Source organism: Hyperolius riggenbachi, chromosome 12 (assembly GCF_040937935.1).
Source record: "Hyperolius riggenbachi isolate aHypRig1 chromosome 12, aHypRig1.pri, whole genome shotgun sequence".
In the NCBI taxonomy this organism is placed as follows: Eukaryota; Metazoa; Chordata; class Amphibia; order Anura; family Hyperoliidae; genus Hyperolius; species Hyperolius riggenbachi.
In genome coordinates this window covers 102,386,490-102,411,551 of record NC_090657.1, presented here as the reverse complement: position 1 = coordinate 102,411,551, position 25,062 = coordinate 102,386,490, and the positions used below count along the sequence as shown (strand labels likewise).

General features: G+C 42.6%; 1 long non-coding RNA gene across 2 annotated transcripts in view; it reads right to left on the bottom strand.

The window, feature by feature from the left end:
- Window positions 1-25,062, bottom strand: part of LOC137541384 (uncharacterized) — a 120,227-nt gene that overhangs the window by 7,927 nt on the left and 87,238 nt on the right. For both annotated transcript variants that reach the window (XR_011025140.1, XR_011025141.1), the window contains one exon: window positions 6,996-7,066. This is a non-coding gene — a long non-coding RNA (uncharacterized lncRNA). The remainder of the gene's footprint in view (window positions 1-6,995; window positions 7,067-25,062) is intronic.

The window sequence follows — 25,062 nt, the reverse complement described above, 5'->3', positions numbered from 1 at the left end:
GGGGATGCCGTATGCAATGCGGGATGGGTGGCCGCTATTTTTCTCTCCCTCCCTCCTAATGTGCCCCCCAGTGTGTGTCCTCCCCCCCTGCCTGCAGAGAGTTAAATGTGCAGCGGAGCGGAGCGGGCTGTCATTAATCTTACCATTGCCTCTCCGCATCGGGATCTCATCTGGTCTTCTCGGCTTCCTGCTTCCTGTGACGTCACAGGAAGCAGGAAGCCTAGAAGAGCCAGATCCTGGTACGGAGAGGCAATGGTAAGATTACTGACAGCCCGCTCTGCTCCGCTGCGCATTTAACTCTCTGCAGGCGGGGGGGGGGGGGGTCACACTGGGGGGCACATTAGGTGGGAGGGAGGGAGAAATAGATGCCACCCATCCCGCATAGCATACGGCATCCCCAGGGCTGGTGCCTTGAACAGTTTTTACCCCCCTTGCCCAGTGGCCAGGACAGAAGGGGGGGGGGGGGCAGCGCGGGATGGCGGGAGGGGCCCTTCAAATCGGGACCGTCCCGATAAAAACGGGATGGTTGGGGACCCTGTAATTTTATTTGACACAAATTTGGTGTTTGCACTGATAAGGGCAGACATAGCCTGAAAGAGCTGCCTGCAAGTTGCATTATATGGCTCTGTAAAATGAATACACTAGCAGCTCTGAATACAGTGCTGCCCATAATTATTCATACCCCCAGCAAATTTTGATTTAAAGTTACTTTTATTCAACCAGCAAGTAATTTTTGTGACGGGAAAGGACATGTGTCTCCCAAAAGATAAAGAGACAATGTACAAGATGCATTATTGTGGAAAAAAACATTTATCAGTTTTTATTTGCATTTGAGCAAAAAGTGTCCAGTCCAAAATTATTCATACCCTTTTCAATAATCAATAGAAAAGCCATTATTGGCTATTACAGCAATCAAACGCCTCCTATAATTACAGACCAGCTTTTTGCATGTCTCCACAGGTATTTTTTCCCATTTATCTTTAGCAATGAGCTCCAAATCTTTCAGGTTGGAGGGTCTTCTTGCCATCACCCTGATCTTTAGCTCCCTCCACAGGATTGGAATTGGATTCAATAGGATTCAAGTCAGGACACTGGCTGGACCACTCCAAAACGTTAATGTTATTGTCTGCTAACCATTTCTTAACCACTTTTGCTGTGTTTTTTTGGGTCATTGCCATGCTGAAATGTCCACTGGTTCCCGAGGCCAAATTTCTCTGCAGACTGCATGGTGTTGTCGTTGAGAATCTTCATGTATTGCTCTTTTCCATGGTGCAGTTTACTGTGATTAGGTTCCCTGGTCGATTGGCTGAAAAACATCCCCAAAGCATTAGGTTCTCACCACCATGTTTGACAGTGTGGATGGTGTTCTTTGGGTTGAAGGCTTCTCCTTTTTTTTTTTTTTTACACCAAATTAAGGAAACATCATTGTGACCAAACAATTAAATTTTTGTTTCATCTGACCATAACACTGAAGACCAGAAGTCTTCTTTTATGTCCAGATGAGCATTTGCAAAGGCCAAGTGAGCTTTTGTGTGCCTTTAAGGGCTGGTTCAGACGGACGTTCAGAGGCGTTGCGTTCGTTGGCGTCGCAGTGGTGATGCGTTCAAGCTTTCAGCAGCGTTCGTGTTGTGTTCGGATGCGGTCACGTTTTTTCTTCCCCTAGGGGGACATTACCCGTCGCGGTTAACCGCCCCTGGAAGCTACATGTAGCTTCCAGGGGCTCGATCGGGACCCGAACGCCGCGTTCGTGTAAACGGGCGTAAAAGCTTGGTACAAATGCTACCATTCACTTGAATGGGAGCGTTTAACGCCAAGCCCTGAACGCTGGCGGTAAACGCTGCACAAGCGTCCGTCTGAACCAGCCCTTATCTGGAGAAGTGGCGTCCTCCTTCGTCTGCATCCGTGGAACCCAGCAGTGTGCAGTGTCCGTTGGATTTTCTGCCTTGATACATTGCCACCAGCAGAGCCCAGATTCACCAGGATGGCCTTGGTGGTGATCCTCGGATTCTTTTTCACCTCTCTCTCTATCCTCCTGGCCAGCACAGGTGTCACTTTTGGCTTCCAACCACGTCTTCTGAGATTTTACACAGTGTGGAACATCTTGTATTTTTTTAATAATAATTTTCACTGTAGCCACTGGAACTTTAAAACATTTAGAAATGGCCTTGTAGCCGTTTCCTGACTTCTCATCAAATAATTACTTACTGGTCGAATAAAAGTAACTTTAAGTCAAAATTTGCCAGCGGTATGAATAATTATGGGCAGCACTGTATGTGCATTGTTCTTTAAGGTTCAATGTTTATTGAGAAGAAGTGATGCATTATGGGAGTACCCTAATTCTTACATGAAACTTAATATTTGCAAATACCTTCCCTTTTTAGAAGGAAAAATTATATTTTATGCAGAGAGATGACGCTTGGATGCTTCGGTTGACTGAGTATTTCGAACAGTGCCCAGATGGCTTTTAAGTATACAGGGAGTGCAGAATTATTAGGCAAGTTGTATTTTTGAGGAATAGTTTTATTATTGAACAACCATGTTCTCAATGAACCCAAAAAACTCATTAATATCAAAGCTGAATATTTTTGAAAGTAGTTTTTAGTTTGTTTTTAGTTTTAGCTATTTTAGGGGGATAGCTGTGTGTGCAGGTGACTATTACTGTGCATAATTACCTATTAGGCAACTTAACAAAAAACAAATATATACCCATTTCAATTATTTATTTTTACCAGTGAAACCAATATAACATCTCAACATTCACAAATATACATTTCTGACATTCAAAAACAAAACAAAAACAAATCAGTGACCAATATAGCCACCTTTCTTTGCAAGGACACTAAAAAGCCTGCCATCCATGGATTCTGTCAGTGTTTTGATCTGTTCACCATCAACATTGCGTGCAGCAGCAACCACAGCCTCCCAGACACTGTTCAGAGAGGTGTACTGTTTCCCTCCTTGTAAATCTCACATTTTATGATGGACCACAGGTTCTCAATGGGGTTCAGATCTGGTGAACAAGCAGGCCAGGTCATTAGTTTTTCTTTCTTGCCAGCCACGCTGTGGAGTACTTGGACGCGTGTGATGGAGCATTGTTCTGCATGAGAATCATGTTTTTCTTGAAGGATGCAGACTTCTTCCTGTACCACTTGAAGAAGGTGTCTTCCAGAAACTGGCAGTAGGACAGGGAGTTGAGCTTGACTCCATCCTCAACCCGAAAAGGCCCCACAAGCTCATCTTTGATGATACCAGCCCAAACCAGTACTCCACCTCCACCTTGCTGGCGTCTAAGTCGGACTGGAGCTCTCTGCCCTTTACCAATACAGCCACGGGCCCATCCATCTGGCCCATCAAAACTCACCCTCATTTTATCAGTCCATAAAACCTTAGAAAAATCAGTCTTGAGATATTTCTTGGCCCAGTCTAGACGTTTCAGCTTGTGTGTCTTGTTCAGTGGTAGTCGTCTTTCAGCCTTTCTTACCTTGGCCATGTCTCTGAGTATTGCACACCTTGTGCTTTTGGGCACTCCAGTGATGTTGCAGCTCTGAAATATGGCCAAACTGGTGGCAAGTGGCCTCTTGGCAGCTGCACGCTTGACTTTTTTCAGTTCATGGGCAGTTATTTTGCTCCTTGGTTTTTCCACACGCTTGTTGACTATTTTGAATAAAACGCTTGATTGTTCGATGATCACACTTCAGAAGCTTTGCAATTTTAAGAGTATTGCATCCCTCTGCAAGATATCTCACTATTTTTGACTTGTCTGAGCCTGTTAGGTCCTTCTTTTGACCCATTTTGCCAAAGGAAAGGAAGTTGCCTAATAATTATGCACACCTGATATAGGGTGTTGATGTCATTAGACCACACCCCTTCTTATTACAGAGATGCACATCACCTAATATGCTTAATTGGTAGTAGGCTTTCAAAGCCTATACAGCTTGGAGTAAGAAGACCACATACATAAAGAGGATGATGTGGTCAAAATACTCATTTGCCTAATAATTCTGCACTCCCTGTACCTTCCCATTACATTTTAATATACAAAACAAAGCAACTAGTTAGACTAATCCACATTTTGATACAGCTGATCCCAGTGATCCCAGATCTAATACCTCCAAAAAATATATATGGCCATAGATTCTCTCATAATGGGCCTATTTATAAACCCATAGCTCCCAACTGTCCCTTTTTCAGAGGGACAATCCCTCTTTGGGAAACCAGTCCCTCTGTCCCTCTTTCTCCCTCATTTGTTACTCTTTCAGGACTCATGTACAGATTTATGTAGATACCAGGGCCGGGCCGAGGCATAGGCTGGAGAGGCTCCAGCCTCAGGGCGCAGTGTAGGAGGGGGCGCAGAATTCATTCAGCTGTCATTCCTAATTGTGTATGAAGCAGAAAGAAATAAGAAAAGGGGATACATAGCAGTGACTGCAAGCCATATAACTAGATATTAAGGTGTTGGGGAGGTTGTGGGCCCTGTGGCCCTCTTAGTCTAATAGCAATCAGTGGGTGATGGTTGGGGTGGGAGGGATGGAGGGGCGCACTTTGGTGTCTCAGCCTTGGGTGCTGGAGGACCTTGTCCCGGCTCTGGTAGATACATGTATATTTCTACTTAAAAAGGTGTTTAATTGACTCTAAACCTTCTTTACATCCTTTAAATTGATACATTTCTTATTTTCAAATGTTAATATGAAGGAAAATGACCCAGGATAGAAAGGACCAGTGTGGTTTGAATTATAAAACAACATTTTTTCAAATGAAATCTTTGTGGTATGTGTAACTAGGAGTGTGGCAGGGCATGTTTAGGGGTGTGGCTTTAGTGTCCCTCTTTCTTGTTTTTGGGAGGCAGGATAAACCTGTAATCAAACAGGAACAAGCCATTATTTTTGCAGAAAAGAACACACACTTCAGATTGTCGGATTCATAAAATTGGCAACGATCTGAAAACATCACCATTTTTTATTGTGATCTTCACTTTAATATGATCTCCATTTGCAGCAGAAACTCACTATCAAAATCTGTGATTTTTAAGTTTGTGTGTCACTTTATAAACTGTCAGTGTCTTCACTGCGGCAAACAAACATTAGAGGCTACGGTGAAGAACAGAGCTGTTTGTTTCAAATACGCAATTTACCAATTTGCTGCAGATTTCCTCTTTAAAAAGGAGCAGTACACAATGTAATATTGGTCTATGATTCATGTAGTGCAACTTTTTCTAGCGAGATGTAACTGTCGCAGTTAGTGATCCGCTACTCCACTAAAGAGATGATGAATGCTGAAAAATCGATGCCTGCAAATAGTGATGCTGGAGAAGAATTTTGAGAGTCCCTTGGATTACAAGAAGATCTAATCAGTCAATCCTTCAAGAAATTAACCCTGACAGTCCATTGGAAGGAGCAATGCTGAAAATGAACCTGAAATACTTTGGGCACACAATTAGAAGGCAGGACTCATTGGAGAAGATCCTGGTGCTGGGAAAGATCGTAGGCAACAGGAGGGGACAGCAGAGAATGAGATAGCCATATAGTATCATGGAAGCAACAAACATGAACTTCGAGAGCATGAAGCTTCGAGAGGCAGTAGAAGATAGAGGGGCCTGGCATGCTGTGGTCCATGGGGTCACTAAAGGTGGCCACTAACGATACAATTTGCCGAACAATTGTTTATGAGCAAATCTTTGTATGAATGACAACTAATGGACAACTAATGGACAACTAATGGACAAAAATCTCCTTAAAAATGCGATCAGATTGACAGGATCGAACCGAAAAGTAGATCGATTTCATTTATCTGATCACAATTGTTAGGATATTTTTTTCCATTAGTGGTCCGAAACTATAATTTCCCATCATTCATACAAAGAATCGCTCGTAAACGATTGTTCAGCAAATTGTATCATTAGTGGCCACCTTTATAGAGTAGGACACACATGACTGAATAGCGACAACACTAAAGCAAGTTTATCTGCAGATCCCCATTCTAGGTGGATTACTATATGGTGATCATATTTCAAAAAAGATAGGAGGCGCCCTTATGGTGTATTCGATATTCCATTATATATACGGAGGGTTCACTTGGTAAAAAAGTTTGTTTTATTGAAATAAAAGCACTTTCGACAACGCGTTTCACGGCACAAACCGCTTCCTCAGGTCAGGTTAGAGTGCTTGGGCAAATAGCCTAGTGTCCGAGCGCCAAATGTTTGTTTGGCGCTCGGACTCTAGGCTATTTGCCCAAGCACGCTAACCTGACCTGAAGAAGCGGTTTGTGCCGTGAAACGCGTTGTCGAAAGTGCTTTTATTTCAATAAAACAAACTTTTTTACCAAGTGAAGCCTCCGTATATATAAAGGAATATCGAATACACCATAAGGGCGCCTCCTATCTTTTTCGAAATACGACTTGTACTACCCCACTTGTGGGGTCCTTCACGACTGGCCAGGAGTGATGCCTTTTTTCTAAGGAGCAGCGACCAATCCTCTAAAATACCGAGTGGGGACGGGACTTCCCTACATGCTATACAGAGTGGTTGCTTTTGTGGCAACCCACACTTGTGAGTATAACTACTATTCTTACATTTAAACCTCCTTACCTGAAGATAATACACCAGAAGGGCTCCTGGTACCCCTGCGTTTTTTTTCTCTTTCCCTTTCTGTACTTGTTACAGCTCCCAAAAATATATGGTGATCATGCACTGATTGCTATTGACCAGACTATATGGGCCCTTTATATGCTTGTCACTCAATCAAGATTTTAAAAGGGTGGTTGCATACTTGCATGCAACTGGCCATCTTTTTTCCCTTCTGTTTTTATATAACTGGGTCCCAGAGTGATATCTAGGTCTATGGACTTGCTCTTTTTTTTTTTTTTTTAAGAAATACAGTAGGTGCCTTCCTTTCTTCTGAATCTCAGTCTGATGGCGTCTGGCATTTTTCAACTATGCAATGATAATATATGCTTTGCGTTAACATGTTAATGAGATATACAACCATTCTCAACTCACCCTTTAGCTAATTTGTTAGACTGAGAAGTAATCAGTGCAGATGCTCCTTTTTAGTGTAAAAGAAACCATTTCTATAATACATAAAGCACACGGGTAGCATTATTATAGGGTGTTCTGTAAGATAAAGAAAGATCCTGTGGAGTAAAACAATTCTGTGAAAACATTATATGTATAATACCATCTTACAATTGCTCTATGTCTGACTGCAATATTCTTACTTTTAAAATTGCATTTTTCATACGAGTCTATAGTGAAAGTCAGGACCGAGTTGTAATTTGCAGCATATCGACACAAAAGGATGTGTGCATCAAACACCAAGTGAAGCCTAATTAGGGCCAATTTACACTTAATCCGTTGGTATGAATTAGTGTGCGTTAGTACGAGTTGTTATGCGTTTTTTCCATAGCAGTGCATTGGGAAGAAGATTTCAGTTAAAACGCCTTAAAGAGGAACTCCAGTGAAAATAATGTAATAAAAAAAGTGCTTCATTTTTACAATAATTATGTATACATGATTTAGTCAGTGTTTGCTCATTGTAAAATCTTTCCTCTCCCAGATTCACATTCTGACTTGTATTACATGGTGACATTGTTACTGTGGGCAGATTATGGAGCTGTTTCTAGCTGGTCTGGCTTTAACAGACAGCTATTTCCTGTCTGAACATTGTTACATTGTGACAGTTTGCCCAGAGTACCGTACGGTACCAGAGCCTCTTGTGGGAGGGGTTTCAGCACAAAATCAGTCATACAGCGCCCCCTGATGGTCTGTTTGTGAAAATCATTATTTTTCTCATGTAAAAGTGGGTATCAGCTACTGATTGGGATAAAGTTCAATTCTTGGTCGGAGTTTCTCTTTAAGTGTGAAAGGTGCCATAGGAAAACATGGGCATTACTTTGAAAATCAGTTTTCTTTCAATTATAACGGAGAGCAACTGATTAAGTGTAAAAGCGGCCTAACAAATCTAGCTTTGCAAATTTGGCCTAATTGGCCAAGTAGAGAGCCATCCACCACCAAAGGGACAGAATTGTAGCATATTGACACAGAAAGATGTGTGCATCAAACACCAAGTGAAGCCTAACATATCTAGCTTTGCAAATTTGGCCTAATTGGCTTAATCAAGAAGGATTGTTCATGCAAACTTGCATTTGCTTTCGCTTGCTAGAATCACGGCAGCCATCAGGGGGGACAACTGACACTGCAGTAAGGGGCCCAGGACCCCCTCTAAGTGCTGGAAGGGCTGTATGTGCTGGCTTCAGGCCTGTGGCTCACTAACCAGCACACCGCATTCCAGCACTGAGAGAAGAGTGACATCAGCGCTTGAACGAGGGGAGTAGATGAGTGAGCCTGCTACAGTGGACTTTTTATACTGGGGCACCACCTATATCTGGCTACAGGCTACCTATACTTGGGCTGAAACCACCTATACCTAGCTACCTATACTGGGGCACCACCTATACCTGGCTAACTATACTGGAGCACCACCTATACTTGGCTACCTCTACTGAGGGCACCACCTGTACCTGGCTACCTATACTGGGGCACCATCTATACTTGGCTACTTATACTGAGGCGCCTATAGCTAGCTACCTATACTGGGAGCACCTGTACCGGACTAACCTATACCGGGGCACCACCTAAAGTTGAATACCTATACTGGGGGCACCTGTATCTTGCTGGCCTATACTGGGACACCAGCTATACCAGGTTACCTATACTGGGGGCATCTACACCAGGCTACCTATACTGGGGCACCACCTATAGCTGGCTACCTATACTGGGGGCACCTATGCCTGGATACCTGGAAAAGAGGGGGACAAAAGAGAATGGATAAAGGATAAGAACGGACCTACAAGTCCCTATCTCATTTGTTAACCGGGGACTACCTTTATTTTGCTAGTATTTGCCTCCACCCACAACATGCAATTGCCACACCCACTTTTTTGCTGCATCATGCTATGCATGCTGCTTTCTTCAGTGTCGGAGCCATGCACATGTTTCGCCGCAGCGCACGGGGGTGGGGTGGCTAGTGGGCGGGCACAGCAACCAGTGGGTGGGCCCAGGCCTGATGATGTGTGAGGGGCCCCAAAATTTCTGATGGCGGCCCTGGCCAGAATATGCACGTTCTTACAACTAATTACACCGCAAACCTTTTGCCCTGCAGGGATTAGTCAGCGCAACATTTAGCACCTTACCAGGGGCGCCACGAGGAGGCCCCCCATGTCCCCATGAAATGTAATTTGCGCCTGTCCTTTCCTGCCCCACAAAGCTCTTCTCATTGGCCAGCTCTCACCAGCTCTAGTCATATGATATCGGTGACAGGATTAGTGAGCACCAGTCTACAGATAAACCTAGAACAGACCCACTCCTGTACATAATGCAGAGCGTTGACAGAGCATACTATATAGTACTTACTTCCAGCGGCAGGACAGGTCCTCTCTTCACTTTACTTTAGTGAACAAGCGCCGTACAATCACATGACATGGAGGGACGGAAGCCGCATGGTTATTGGCTGTATGGCGCTTGGCCAGCTGTCACCACTGAAGAGGAGCTGCCCTGCTGCCGAATGGAAGTAATGTATAATGCTCTGCTGCTGCTGTGCATTATGCACAGGAGTGGGCAGCCCTAGCCCCCGTGATGGAGCTTAGGTGGGGGGTGTTGGTTGGGGGGGCGACAGATCTCTGTGGGGGGCCCAATGTAGTTATGCCCCTGTCTGCAGCCTAGGGTCTCCTCTTGTGTGAAACATTTGTGCTTGTTGTCCATGGCAACCTGTCATATTTCTTGTTGTATTAGAGCAATCAGCTCTATGACAATGAGAGTTGGAAGCAGGGCAAACGTATCAGGGGAGCCGGTGTTCATTCTTATGTACACTGAGGACAGCAACCGCAGCATACAGGCCTCCTGAGAATATGTCCTTTCCATAAGAAAACATGAACTGGGAAATCTACAGAACTCAAATACAAAAAAGCAACAGGAAATTCCTTATTACCACCCATCTTTTTACACATGCATTTAAATGACTGAGCTAATATCTATACTGTCTGACTGTCATTGTATCGTATTTGAAGTGGACCTGAACTCTTGCACTGGACAGAAGGAAAATAGAGAGAAATGCACCCTGTATGTATTTAGAGCGATTAGCCTGTCTAATTCCCCCTCATTTGTGTCTAATCACAAGTTGCAATTTGATATCTCCCCTGTGTTAACTGACTGCCATGGCAGATAAGCTAATTTGAAAGCACATGATGTTAACAATATGTCTGCTTCCATGAAAGCAGCAAGTACACACACTGCAGATTTATTGCAGGATTTGTATCAGCTGTAACAAAGAAATGTTTTTCTTTAAAGGTTATAATGCAGTTGTGTATCTTTTAAAACAGAGAGGAAGTTCTGAGTTCTGATCCACTTTAAGCTTCTCACATACAAGAAAAAATGATATATTCTGGCTGTTGTGGGGTGGATTGGGTAAAGGTGGCCACTAACGATCCAATTTCTAGCGAAAATCGTTTGAGCAATCAGAAATTATGATTGGATTGGTTGTAAAAAATCTCTGTTGTTGGGTACAATCAATTACGAACGATTATAAAAACAATTGTCCTATTGAATTTTTGTCAAACCAAAATTTGGAATTTCTTGTTGGTTGTTATAGATAGGAAGCAAAGATTGGTTCGTTGATGGTGTAGTGAACAATTTCACTTCCGATCAGAATTATCTGATCGTTCAAATGATTTTTAACTAGAAATTGGATCATTAGTGGCCACCTTAAGAGTCTTATGTCTGTGGGCTTGTCAGATGTTAATGGATGACTGTTCACATAGGTAGAGGTGGATTAGAAAACCTCTTCTTATCACTGTTGTTCCCATGTAAAAAGCTGCTGTTTTTTCCCCCCTCTGCGTCTACATAAGCACAGCACAAAAGCGTGCCTGACTGTTCATTCACGGGCCAGCCAACTGAGCCAAGACGTATGCCTGAGGGTGAATGACTCATGCCTGCATGTTTGATTGCCATATTATTCCTATGGCTGGCCTAAGTGTGTGTTCAGAAGTGCAATTAGGCCCACCTCTGTCTCACATTAGCCCCAGCATCTTCAGAGTTAAGCCCTACCCAGAGTTACCAATGCATTGAGTAGGAGGTAGGAGAGGAGCTTAGGTGGTCCCTTTTCTAATATTACAGCAGGAATACTAGAATGCTAAATACTGTATATTAGGTTTCCACTTTTCTGATTTTGTCTCCAGTTCCATTTCTGTAGATCAGATCTGCTCCTCAGTAGTTCATCAGTACAATAATGTGTGACCTGAAGGCTTCCCTGGAGATACAATATTTTTGCAATAGTGTAGGATTGGTGGGATGGTTGGGGGAAAGAAACACGCTCCCCACACCTACAATCACACCTTCTTCACCCCTCCAGGGTCCTGGAGGTAGAGGTAAATTGTAGTCAGGTAACAGAGCCGAGGTCAGGGCAGGTGGAGCTCAATAAGGTCACAAGCTAGGCCAGGACATGCAGCAATCAACGTGGTCGGAGAAACAGGAGCCAAAGGTCGGGGCAGGTGGCAAGCAGAGAAGTTGGGGCCACAAAACCAAAGATCGATACCAGAAACAGGCAGCAACAAGAAGAAAACAAGAGGCAAGTGATCATGGGCGTCCGCAGAAAATTTTCCAGGTTGGGGGCAAAAAAGGGTGGGGAAGCGACAAAACACAGGGGAAAGCTGTGCGTTGCGTGTAGTGCGCCGCACCAAAAAAGGGGGGTAATAGTGCAGTGCAGGACCAGACATGGGTGTGGTCATGAGTGGAGCTAAGTTTACATGAACTTAGCAATGTTGGGACATTAGATTAGGACTATAGTAGGAATTAGATCGTGAGCGCCTCCAGTACAGGTGTCCCCAAGTTTAAATAGTGGCAGGGACCCCCCATTCATTGTTTAGTGCCTCCAGTATAGGTTAGATAGGAAGGTTCCCACAGTATAGGTTACATAGGTAGGTGCCCGCAGTATAGGTTCGATAGGTAGGTGTCACCAATATAGGTGTTGGAGTTGAAAGTTATTTCAGATGTGCCTACATGGATTGAACTTTGTATGCTATACACAGTGAATCTAGTTGATCAGCTGGGGCCGTGTGCAAAGCCTGTGTTTCATAAAGGACTTTTTACAACCACACACATCTGCATATGAGTAAATAACACAGCAAAGACAATGGCCTCAGACACTGACCCCAGCCCCCGCAAATGGCCATTGAGGGACTGGCTACAACCACACCAACAGTTTCCTCTCCTCCCCCCCAGCTGCTAAGAGCAGGAACTATTGATGTATAACACAGAGGAGGAGTCTCTTTACCTGTGATGTCCAGATATAAGACAATGCTGGGGATATATCGCTCTCTTGGAATGCTGACATGGACGGTGAGATAGAAAGGGGCTCAGCTAATGAAAGCGTGTGACTGTGCATAGGGTATATAGAGCCATTATGTGAGTCACATAGGTTGTATGCTATAACTTGTACATATGTAAATCTGTAAATAAACCCCTTTTATTTAACCCCTTTGAAACGACCTCAAGTGTCTGGTCATTAACATAGAAATAAGTTAACATAAGCTAGAGTACATTCTACAATAGGTTAGATAGGTAGGGCCCCCCAGTATACTGTAGGTTAGATAGGTAGATGACTCCAGTAAATGTTAGATAGGTAGCTCCCAGCTGTATAGGTTAAATAGATAGGTGCCCACTGTATAGGTTAGATAGGTAGGTGCTCTGCTGCGGGGGGATTGGGTATAGTAGATATTATAACTCACCTTACGCCGCCATCCCACGCAGCCTCAATTTCCTTGGGGCAGATGATGACCAGGAGGGGGCGTCCCACACCATTTTGCCCAACGTGCAGACACCCGTACACCTGATACTCCTCACGGGCATAGCCCAAACTGTCAGAACAAACAGCACTGCCAGTGAAGTGTGGTGGCCCTTTATAGGCCTGACGTTTTAATCTGGGGCTGAAAATGCACTGCGCGTGTATGATAGTGAATGCCATAAAGCACAAGCGTGTGAGCCATTGTTTGTGTGTGTGCATCTATGCTGTAACGCTGTAAGGTGTTACTCGCCTGGCCAGAGGGAGACGCCGCCGGGAATCTAGATTCTGGAAGGTGAGTGTAACAAACTCGATGAATGTAATTGGCTACCTTAGGCAGAGTCCATCTGTGCTTCCTGTCTTCATTCCTGCTGCCTTCATCTACTCCAGAGTCATTGAATTTGATTTTGTAATAACATTCGCAGGGCACTGAGAAGATGCCAGTAGCAGGATTTAAAGAGACACTGAAGCGAAAAAAATATATGATATTATGATTTGTATGTGTAGTACAGCTAAGAAATAAAACATTAAGATCAGATACATCAGTCTAATTGTTTCCAGTACAGGAAGAGTTAAGAAACTCTAGTTGTTATCTCTATGCAAACAAGCCATTAACTCTCCGACTAAGTTTAGTCATAGAGAGGGCTGTTATCTGACTTTTATTATCTCAACTGTTTTCTTTTTCTCTGCTAGAGGAGAGGTCATTAGTGCACAGACTGCTCTGAAAGACTCATTTTGAATGCTGAATGTTGTGTAATCTGCACATATTATAGAATGATGCAATGTTAGAAAAAACACTATATACCTGAAAATAAAAATATGAGAATATTTTCTTTGCTGCTAATCTTCTAGTAATTATTCATAGTACACAACCAATTCACTATATCATATTTTTTTTCCGCTTCAGTGTCTCTTTAAGACAGGAAGCACGGATGAAGCTCCGGTCAGGTGAGTTGTAATCCTAGCATAAAATGTGCAGGGGCCCCAGGGAGCAGTCAGGGGGAGACCTGGCTGGTCCGGGGGCATGGGGCAAATGCCCCCTTTGCCTTACTTTTAGCCCCAGCCCTGCATTTAGGGATAAGCAAGGCAATCATTTTGAAACTACAGTAGGTATAAAATTTAGCAAAATTTAAGCACCTTTTAGTTTTTACAAACATTCATTTCTTCAGATCTTTACATCAGGCCAAAAACAGTTGTGAACGAAGGGGAATTTTGCAGAAGCCATGACACCATAACTGCACTCAGGAAACCATCTCAGTGTTGCATGCAGTAGGTTTCCAATAATGAATCACTGTAATGATTTTTACAAGCAGCAACAGCATTCCGTATAACTATCATTTAACTCTTCCACACAATATGGCAACTACAGGCTTGTGTGATCTTTTTTTTTTTTTTTTTTTTTTTTTTTTTAGAACAGCACAGTTGTCCTAGTGAAATTGTCTAGAAATTGACAATAGAATAGTTTGATTTTCTATCTTTTCTTAGTGACTGATTTACTAGAATTTGCCACCATGTCCAATCAGGCACAAGATGTATCAATCACAAGAAAGGTTTCATTCAATGTTTCTATGCATGATAATTTTGTTGAAAAATCATAAAAATAAAGTGATATAAAATGTAAATATTCTTTAACATTATTTGACATTAACCACTACTCATCCACAGGATTTGTCACCTAAAAACCACAGCAATTTTCACATTTCAGGGAGGCAAGGGTTAATGGGCTTAAGGGGGTATAATTTATAAAAAAAAACAAAAAACTTCACTGATGCTGATCACTCACCAATGCTGTGTTAGTTATCTGAGATCCTCTCACGAGTGATCTCAGAACTGTAACAGCATAGTGACTGATACAATGTTTACACACATTCTGAATAAATGAGCACTGTCATTGGAATTGGCAGTGCTCATTCAAACTTGCAAGCACTTTGATTGGCTTTGTGAACACATGTTCACATCAGCCAATCACGGACTAGCGGGTGCCCGACGCGTACGCACATCCGCGTGCACGCGATCGCGCACAGCAGAAAAATAAACAGGAGTTGCTTATCTACGCCCCTGTGACTCAGGTGAATTTTAAAGGGGCGTAAATAAGCGTGGCAGAGGTTGCCAAGTGGTTAAAGGGACACTTAAGCCAGGAATAAAAAAAAATCAGTTTTACTTGCCTGGGGCTTCTACCAGCCCCCTGCAGCCGTCCCGTGCCCTCGCAGTCACTCACAGATCCTCCTGTCCCCCGCCGCCAGCTAGTTTCCTTTTCGCTGATAGGCCCTGACAGGGAGTCGGTGGGCTTTCTGCGCCTGCGCAGGCCTGGCCCCGCATATCCTTCTTCATATTCCTCAGGCGCAGTACGCTATTGCGCATGGGAACGCGAAGAAAAATACACGTGGCCAGGCCTGTCAGCAAAAATTAAACCAGCTGGTGGCGGGGACCGGAGGCTCCGTGAGTGACTACGAGGGCACGGGACGGCTATAGGGGGCTGGTGGCGGGCAGGAAAGTAAAACTGATTTTTTATTCCTGGCTTAAAGTGTCCCTTTAAAGTGACATTGAAGCAAAAAAAACAAACAAACCTCATGATATAATGAATTTATGTGTAGTATGGATAATTAATAGAAGATTAGTAGCAAAGAAAAGAGTATCATGTTTTTATTTTCTGGTATATAGCTTTTTTATAGTATTGTATCGTTCTATCATATTTGCAATTTACAAATCAAATTGTATTTTAAACTATGAAACAGAGCAGAGCTAATGACCCTTTCAACTTCTCTGCAGTAAAAATCCTATCTGAAGTTGCCTGTCACTGTTTCTTTGAAGTAAAAGTGCCTGAGAAAACAGCACTGTAGTCGCTAAACTGGTCAGAGAGCTCAGAGAAGCTCTTTTGCATAGATAACAAGTGATGTTTCTTGACTCTTCCTGTACTGTAAACAATATGACACTGGTTTCTGTGCTACTAGTGTTCTATCTCTTAGCTGTGCTACACATAAAATTCAAATAGAATAATGGCTCACCCTGCTGCTGCTCAAATTCCAGGTGGCGTTAAATACTATTTCCCCTCTGAGTCGTAGCAACTCGGAGGGGGAAGCAATTTGAGAACCCCAAATTACCTGTGCTAGTGCCACGGACTATAGCATTACTACTATGATACGCGACTGGAGCACAGCTCCGACACCACCTGCTTTAAAGAGGAGCTTTTGGGTATAGGGTCTCAGAGAAAAAAAAACACATATATCAGTAGCTAAATATTGGCTCTACTTATATTACATATGCATTTCACTGTCCACGTTTGGATTTCACAGAATTTTTATATAGGATTTGCAGAGAATGATGCTCCTGACAGCTCATGGCAGGTTCCATGTTTGTCTGTCTCCTATGAAGCCAATTGTGATGTCATATCCTCCCTGCTTCCTGATGATTCCATTCACAAAAAAGACCCTAATGGACAACACTACTGTGCAGTGAATATTAATTAGCCATGTGGCTAGGAACAATAGTGGACTCGCTGCAGTGTACTCTAACGGAACATGTGCCTTGTGATTTTTCAGTGCTGTGAGTTTAGGCTGCTGCTGTTAGAAGCTTCTGTAACATGAGCCTGTAACCTCTCACTGTGAAGCAGCCTTAGGGCGTGATAGGGAAATGAAGGGGATGACCCAAGGTAGTGCACTGGGGAGAAACAGCCCCAGAATGCTTTGCAGTATCTGTTATGCGTCCTGACGGCCTCCTTACAGAGCTTGGGAATAACAGCCTTGCTGTTCAGCACACATCACAGTAAGAGACATTTTTAACTTCAGTATTGCCTTTTTGGCTCCCTTCTAATCTAAACTGTTTAACACAGGAGAATAGAGGTTTAAATTAGCTTTTGCAGCCTGACAGTTACTCTTTAACAATTTTTGGTTGGTCAGGGGCTTTAAAATAAGTTGCCTTGGTTACATGAAAGGTTGATTCTCATCTTATTTTTACTTTTTTATCACTGGCTAGGTGATTTAACCAGTTCACCACCAATAAGGGGGTTTTCCCCTTAGGGCCCGTTTCCACTAGCTGCCGTGCGTCCTGTGATTCGTCCCGATTTCCGCAGCAGTGGAAACAGGCCCTTATGGACCAGAATAATTTTCACATTTCAGTGCCCCTCCCTTTCATTCACCAATAACTTTATCACTACTTATCACAATAAAATGATCTATATCTTGGGGGGGAGGGTATACAAATTAGCTACAAATTAGGCTTTCTTTGGGTGGTATATTTTTCTAAGAATTATTTTATTCTAAATGCATTTTAACGGCAGTAATAAGAAAAAAAATAGAAAAAAAATCATTATTTCTCAGTTTTTAGCGACTATGGATAAGCCCCACACATTGGGCTTGATTCACAAAGCGGTGCAAAGTGTTTGCACGCCTGTGAAAAGCCCTTTATCACGCCTAAACTCAGTTTAGGCGTGATAAGAAGAAACTCGCGCGATCTCCGCAGTGTACCATGCTTCGCGCGCAGCGTCCATTGAGCCCTATGGGACTTTGCGCGCGGGAGCTTCGCGCGAAGAGCAGCACAAATCGGTGATAACTCAGCTTTGCACGGCTTATCACGCCTAAAGTCTTTTAGGCGTGATAACTGAGTTATCACTGCTTTGTGAATCAGGGCCATTGTATTTGTCCCGGTTATTACAATGTTTAAAATATGTCCCTAGTACAATGTATGGCGACTATTTTATCTAGATTTTTCCCTTTTTGAGTCTGTCACTAATTACAAGCCCTCATTTGCAAAAATAACAGCACTAAACCCTCATAACATACATATTCAAAAAAGTTGAGTCCTTTTTTATACAAGTGTTTTATTTTCCTAACTTAGGAGGGTAGGTAAGGGGTTAATTAATGGGATATTTTAAGAATTTGTATTTAATGTTATGTATGTAGGTGCAATTTTACTATTTGGCCACTAGATTTCCCCCACTTTATTCCTCCTGTGTACTGTGAACAGTACACAGAAGAAGTAATTATTGATGCTTGTGATCCCATTCACTGATCTGTGTACTAATGGGTGGTGACGAGAGCAAGCGTGCACAATGCTGTTTGCAGCGAGGTACATATATCTACACCCTGAGAGCCAAGATGAAGTCTCCAGGGTGGTAGATAAACTGTAGTAAATTCATTAAGTGGTTAAAAGCTATTCAATAGATAAGGTGTGACCAATATAAAGATCTTAATAAATGCTGTCTCTCCATGAGTTCTCATACACATCAGCTTACTAGTGATCTCCTTTACGTTCTGTCCCAGTGAAACCCAAATATTACATTAAAGCACTGTAGGTCACCAGGAAAGAGACACTCAAGACACTGTATGTCACTTGAGAGCTTTACAGGTAGTTATATACTAATCGATTTTCTAGTTAGATTCCCTGCTTGAAATCTATGCCCCAACTATCAATTGGACAGAATGCAAAAAATATCTGTCAAAGTGGTGGTCTATCAACAGATTATATCACTATACTGAATTGAACAGTGCATTACTGTGGTTCGATTACGGTAATTTTCAATAGATTTCCTGGTGAAATCTATTGAAGATCAATGTGCTGTTTTTGGTAGGAATCGATCCCTTAATTGTTTGGCCTCATCAGGTGGCCATCTAGTAGTATATGTCTAGCTTAACCCCATCTCACCATGGTAAAACAACTAATGCCTAATGCAAATAAATTCCTGGCATTTCAGATCATACGGTGCTGATGGGGTGGGAGCAGATATAACAAGGTGTGTGTGTATATGTGTGGTGTTTGTGTGTGTGAGTGAGTGTAGGAATAAACAACCTTTGTTTGCCTTACGCAGGTGGTGTTAACACACCGCCACGGATGCCAGCGGGCCTGCGCTGGGCACCCTGGTGACTTATCTACATCTGTACACAGTTCAAATCCACCATTCAAGGGTTAATTCCAAAGCTTCGCAACAGTTCTCCGATCACATTTAAAACCGCTGAAAGATAATGGAATAACTAAACCGATATGCAAACTGTTCCCTATCTGGCGTTAAATGTCCTTTTTGTTATTAACCACCTTTTTGCAGCAGGGAAAGCTAAATGAATGTTTATCCCGAAAATAAGTGTCCTAATAAAGCCAGAAGCCAGCACGGCCTTCCCTAGATCAATCTGTTCCTTTCTGGTCCCAGAGTGGCGTCCCCAGCACAGATCCACACCAGTCTCAGCAGATGTTAGCCATTTATTAACCAGTCATGGTTTAATTGGTTTATAAATTAACAGATGTTTTAACTTTATTCTTTCTTCAGGGAGCCGAAACAGCAAACTGGTCCTGGATGGTACAGCTTGCTCTGGTATGATAGTCAGGGGTTAGAGGTAGAAGATCTTGTCACAATTCCTTTACAGAGCTTGTACAGGAGACCTCTGAGCTCTGATCTGATCTGGAAACAAGCTTGCAAGAGAGGCCTAGCTCTGATAGTAATAAGACAGTAAGTGTAAAATGCGCTGATGATGTTAAGTCTGTAACTTACAGCAGTTAATCAGATTTTAAACGACTGAAGTCAGATTAGTGAAATGTTGATTTAGATTGGTTGCTGAATTTGCACATTAGCTCATTAAACGTGTCGGTGTATGGGAGAAGTGGAATGGTGAAGTTAAACAGTGGCTATTATATGGGTACCCAGGGCCCAGGAGCAGGATGGAGGTGGACTAGATGTGTTAATGGCATTCTGTTATAAAAATGCTGGACCTAATATACCCATCTCCAGAGAGCTCTAGGCTAGAAAACATGGACTGGACATTTTGTTTTTAGTGTTTGCTGTTAGGTTGCAAAAGAACTTTAGCTCTCAATCGGTCATATTGAAGCGTAGTGAGGATTTCTGAAAGGTTGTTTACTCAATAGTTGTGGGATTGATACAAATAATTTTTTTTTTACAGCAAACCTGAAGCGAAAAAAAAAAACACCTTGTGATATAATGCATTACAGATTACCCAGCAAGCTCCTGGTGAACCAGAGCTCCTAGAAGGCAAACGTTTGTTTTATATAATGAATTGTATGAGGAGTAGAGACAATGAGTAAAACATAAGTAGCAAAGAAAATAGTCTCTTATTTTTATTTTCAGTTATATAGTTTCTTTTTATAACATTGCATCATTCTGTTATATTTGAAGTTTACAAACCATACTCTGTATTTTAAACTATAAAAGAACAGAGCTAATGGCCCTTTAAACTTCCGTGCAGTAAAACCTTATCTCAACCTGTCTCTCACTGTTTTTTGGTTGTTTAAAGAGAAGCTTTCAGCTATACTATCTCAGAAAAAAAAACCATATATATAAGTAGATAAATACTTGCTTTACTTACACAACAGATGTATTGCACTGTCGACATTTTGATTTTAGTGATTTTACTATAGTAAAAAAAAAGATTTTCCATTTTAACTCTGTCTAAATTGAAGCCAATCCTGATGTAACTTCCTCCCTTACTTTCCTCTGCCTGATTATTTATGCATTGCCTGCCCTCCTCCCAGTCCTAAGGCACTCCCACCCAGCTCTGGAATAGAAAGTGCATTGTCTCAGCTTGAGAAATATTGGCCAATCAGAGAGGAACAGAGGTGTGGGAGGGGAAAACAGGAGGGAAAGAGGCATCAGACTGCATTAGTTAAGTCTAAGTCTAAGTGAAGAAGCAAAAAAAAAAAAAAGACAATCCAGCATGCCCTGCAACTTCCTTTGTGCTGCAATGCACCAAATAAGAGTCAGGTAAACTAGGGAATGATCATTTAACAACAAGTAAATAGTAATTTTTTACTTTTGGATTGCCTGGTTAGCATCCGTATTACTTGTTTACCACAGATAAACATAAAGAATTGTTTTTTTTTTATTTTATGCCCAACAGTTATACTTTAAGTGCTTTAGAAATCAGGACTGTCTTCAGTCTTCAGTCACCAGACTGGTATCCAAATCTTCAATCAATATAAGTCCGTTATCAATATTTACCTGATCTGGAGGTTATCTGAGAAATATGAGTTTGCTAGCTATGCAGTGTTACCCTCTCTACACTGACCAGGGGTGTAACTAGAGGGAAGCAGTTCCTGCGGCTGCAGGGGGGCTCAGAGCTGTAAGGGGACCACAACTACTACTCCACTACCTCCAATAACGGGGTACATCCTTCAGAGATTGTGTTTATTTGTGGCTACACTCATTATGGGTGTAAGGATTATGATGTCCACACTTGTTTTATAGCCCTTGCAAGATGGGCCCTGGGCTGTGAGGACCACCAAGGGAAAAGATGTAAACATTGAGGGGCACAATCAAAGTTTTGCAGGGCGGCCTCATGATTTGTAGTTATGCCACTTACCCCAACTTCATGGGCTCTTTCCAAGTCTGGGTTTGTGAGCCCAAATGAATCAGTCTAAAAATATTGGGCAATAATTTAGTAAGCTATCAGAAAAACAGTGTATTATAACTGTGCTTGAGGTTGGGCTTTAAAGGACACCTAAACTGAGAGGCATACGGAGGCTGCCATATTTACTTCCTTTTAAACAATACCAGTTGCCTGGTTGTCCTGCTGATCATCTGCCTGCAATACTTGTAGCCATAGACCCTTAACAAATGTGCATATGAGCTGCTCTGACTGAAGTCTGACTGGATTAGAGATCAGCAGTGCTGCCAGGCAACTTGTATTGTTTTAAAGGAAACAAATATGGCAGCCTCCATATCCCTCTCAGTTCAGGTGTCCTTAAATTAAATAACTTTAGGGTAGGGATGTTCATTCGCATTCCGCAGAAATTAAATTTCCACATTTCCGAAATCGGATTTTGGCAGAAATACGGCATTACCACAACTGGGTAATTTAACCCAATCACAGAACTCAGAAGCATTGGACCAATCAGAAAATGCAGAGTCAACTTAGAAGTATTTGGCCAATCAGAGAATTAAAAAAATAAATAAATAACGGAAGAGCCGTGCAACCAGAAAACGCAATCACAATCGGTTTCCTCCACTGATTGTCATTACCAACCCAGATCAAAATCTTATGTGTAGGGATAACAGGCAGTCGAGCCTTGGGGGGTCTTAGTTTGGGAATCTGGCCATCTCAGCTGCTAGCAGAACTCTTTTCATGAAGTCCCCTTTTGTCTCTGACTGACACCTAGGTGTGAAAGCTTCCCAGCAGTAAGCCAAATGGCCAAAGTGTTGTTGCCTTCCTGAAAAGACAGGATAAACCAGCAGGAGATCAGACTTCTCGGCTCCGTTGGAGGCGGAGGAAAAATAAATGCTGTGTATGATTTTTTGCGTGTCTAAAGAATACCGTGCCCAGGACAGTTATGGGAGTTAGATCATTTGATTTGTGGTGTTTTGATGGACATTTTGATACCAGTCTTGGGGGGCCAGGGATAAGCCACAACAAAGTATTAAACCTCTCAGGAACTAAACATAATATGGTCATCAAGTCTGGTGTCATAGGAAATGTCATAATCTGAAGAGTCTGAATCTGTCATTAGCACAAATATGGCATTTCCCATTTTTGAATTACAGCGTTTTATAAGTTTAAACCTAAATCTCGCTCCAAGGACATGAACTGTGATTGGTTTGTCAAACAGAGGAACCGGCTTGGTCCCACCCCAAAACTAGCTTCAATAAAACCAAGCTTCAGGCAGAGAGGAGGAGTCCTCCAAAGTCCATCGTCATGAGAGCATGCTGCTGCTAGCCAGAGGACCATGTGGTTAGCGGCCATCTTGTTTGAACTTTGCTCTGGAAACAAAAGAACTTCACGTGTTTTCCCAGAAAGGACATATGTTCACCTGAACCTAAGTATTCGTATTTTCTTCCCTTTTTATTTTTATACTGTGCTACTATTGTCTCCATAATTGTTGATTTTAATTATTTTCTGTATATATTAATTATTTATATTGCATTTATAATAAAATACTTCTAAAAGTAATTTATTTTCTGGCTACACCTACTACTCAGCCACACAGAAAAGAATCCTAGCGTTCTGAAGAGTCGCTACTACTGTTGATAGCTAGATAAAATAGAGTGTGTTTTAACAGTTTTATTTGCAGGTATTAGTATCAGTAAGATTGGGCTTCTTTTCCCATTAGAAAGAGATGGTGGGGGCCTAGTATTTTGTGTTTTATAGATCGCACGCCTTCTTCTAGCCTGTCTGCTGCCAAAATTCCAGCGGTTGCAGCTCATCGATTGCGTCCACGAGATTGGGTAATCTGTGTGCTGACACAGATTGGAAGACATTGTGCAGTCCGGCCACCAGGGGGCGTGTGACAAAATCTCCTTGGAAATCTGAATCAGAAATCGTAAATGGAAATCCGCAGAATCAGCAATCAGCATTGGCGGAGATTGGCACCATGTTTTCAAAATGTGTATTGAAAGTGCATTAACCTCCCTGGCGGTCTATTAAAACCGCCAGGGGGCAGCGCAGCACTTTAAAAAAAATGTTTTATCATGTAGCTAGCCTAGCGCTAGCTACATGATAGCCGCTGTGCAGCGGCATCCTCCCACCCCCTCCGATCAGCGCAAACAGGAAATGCCGTTCAGAAGGTGATTTCCTGTTTGGTTTCCCCCGTCGCCATGGCGACGATCGTCCTCAACGTCATCGACGCCGTGACGTCATCGGGAGTCCCGATCCACCCCTCAGTGCTGCCTGGCGCTGATAGGCCAGGCTGCACAAGGGGTCTGGGGGGGTGGCGCAGTGTGGCGGGTAGCGGCGAATCGGCGCAGAGCAGTGGCGATCGGGAAGTACACGCAGCTAGCAAAGTGCTAGCTGCATGTACAAAAAAAAATTATGCAAATTGGCCCAGCAGGGCCTGAGAAATCCTCCTGCGCGCATAGCCTGACCTGAGGTCGGGCTTACCGCCAGGGAGGTTAAGAGGTTTATTTTTGGTGTTGGCATTGGAAGATCAAGAGGGACATCTCCAGGATTGTGTGAAGCTGCTTTCTAATAAATTTAAGGTACTTGTCAACATCTGCTAGTGTCTGCTGTCCTACCGTAAGGTTAGACCTGAGCTTACATAACCAAAATGCGGCTAGCAATACTGTTACTTTATATGAAGTTTTATTTAACAATCCCTGTGGTCTGTTTAGTAAAATGCTCCTCCATTCACTCTGTTGGGACTCCTTTCCAACACCTCCAGGTATTGGACATGAAGACACACTCCCCTCTGATGATATCCTCTGCCCTGTACACCAATGCAGAGGCTGGAGTGCAGTGACAGATGTGATGGTGAGGGTGGGGTTAACACTTCTAAATTCTACAGCTATCTCTGGTATCGGGGTTTCTCTGGAGTGGTCGGAGGAGCATATTATTAAATGCCAACATTCATATGATACATAAGTCTGTGCATGACACAGTTAGGTTCATGTGGTTTATGACAATTGAAGTCTACTTTCAGCTCAGGATCTTTACAGGTTGACGTTGAAGGTTAACTGCAGAGATGTTGCAAACATCAAATTGGGTTCAGGTACGCAAACTTGCAAATGTCCACGAACAGGCAAATCTGGGGAACTGCCATAGATTTAAATGGGCAGGCAAATTTTAAAACCTACAAAGACTGTTTCTGCCCACAAAAGTGATGAAAAAGTTGTTTCAAGGGGTCTAACACCTGGACAGGGGTATGCCAGAGGGGGATCCATGCCAAAAGTCCTACCAAAAATTACGGAGTTGACGCAAAGTCGGGTTTTAATCCCTAAAGGGCAGGAATCACATTATGCACAGCTCTGGGTGTCAGTGGGCTGTGGAGTGTTACAAACAGAGAAATGCAATAGTACTATCAGAATACAGTGAAAAATGCATAGGTGTGAGCAAATCTTGAATAGCTTTGGGAATAGTTCCAACTTTAAGATAAATATGGAAAAAAGCTTAATTCTTAATCTTGGTTGCTCACCAGAAACAAAAACAAGGGTGAAGAAATTTAATAAATTTGCTTGGGTCAAAGTAATAAAATATTTGGGTATAAAGCTCTGTGGTGAAACAGATAAACTATTCGATTATAACTATAAAAATTTGATGGAAGAGAGTAAAAAAAAACTTAAGGGATGGGATCGGCCCTACTTCAACCCCATAGGTAGAATTTCGATAATAAAAATGTGCATATTGCCCAAAATCTTATTCCTTATGCAGTGTATTCCAGTTGCTCTCCCCTGCACATGGTTTAGGGGTTGGAACAGACTTTTCCAGGATTTTATTTGGGCAAGAAGCTCTCGCAGAATAAGCTACAATACAATCAGTAGACTCAAGGCAAGGGGTGGGATGGCGGCCCCTGATATTTTATCATATT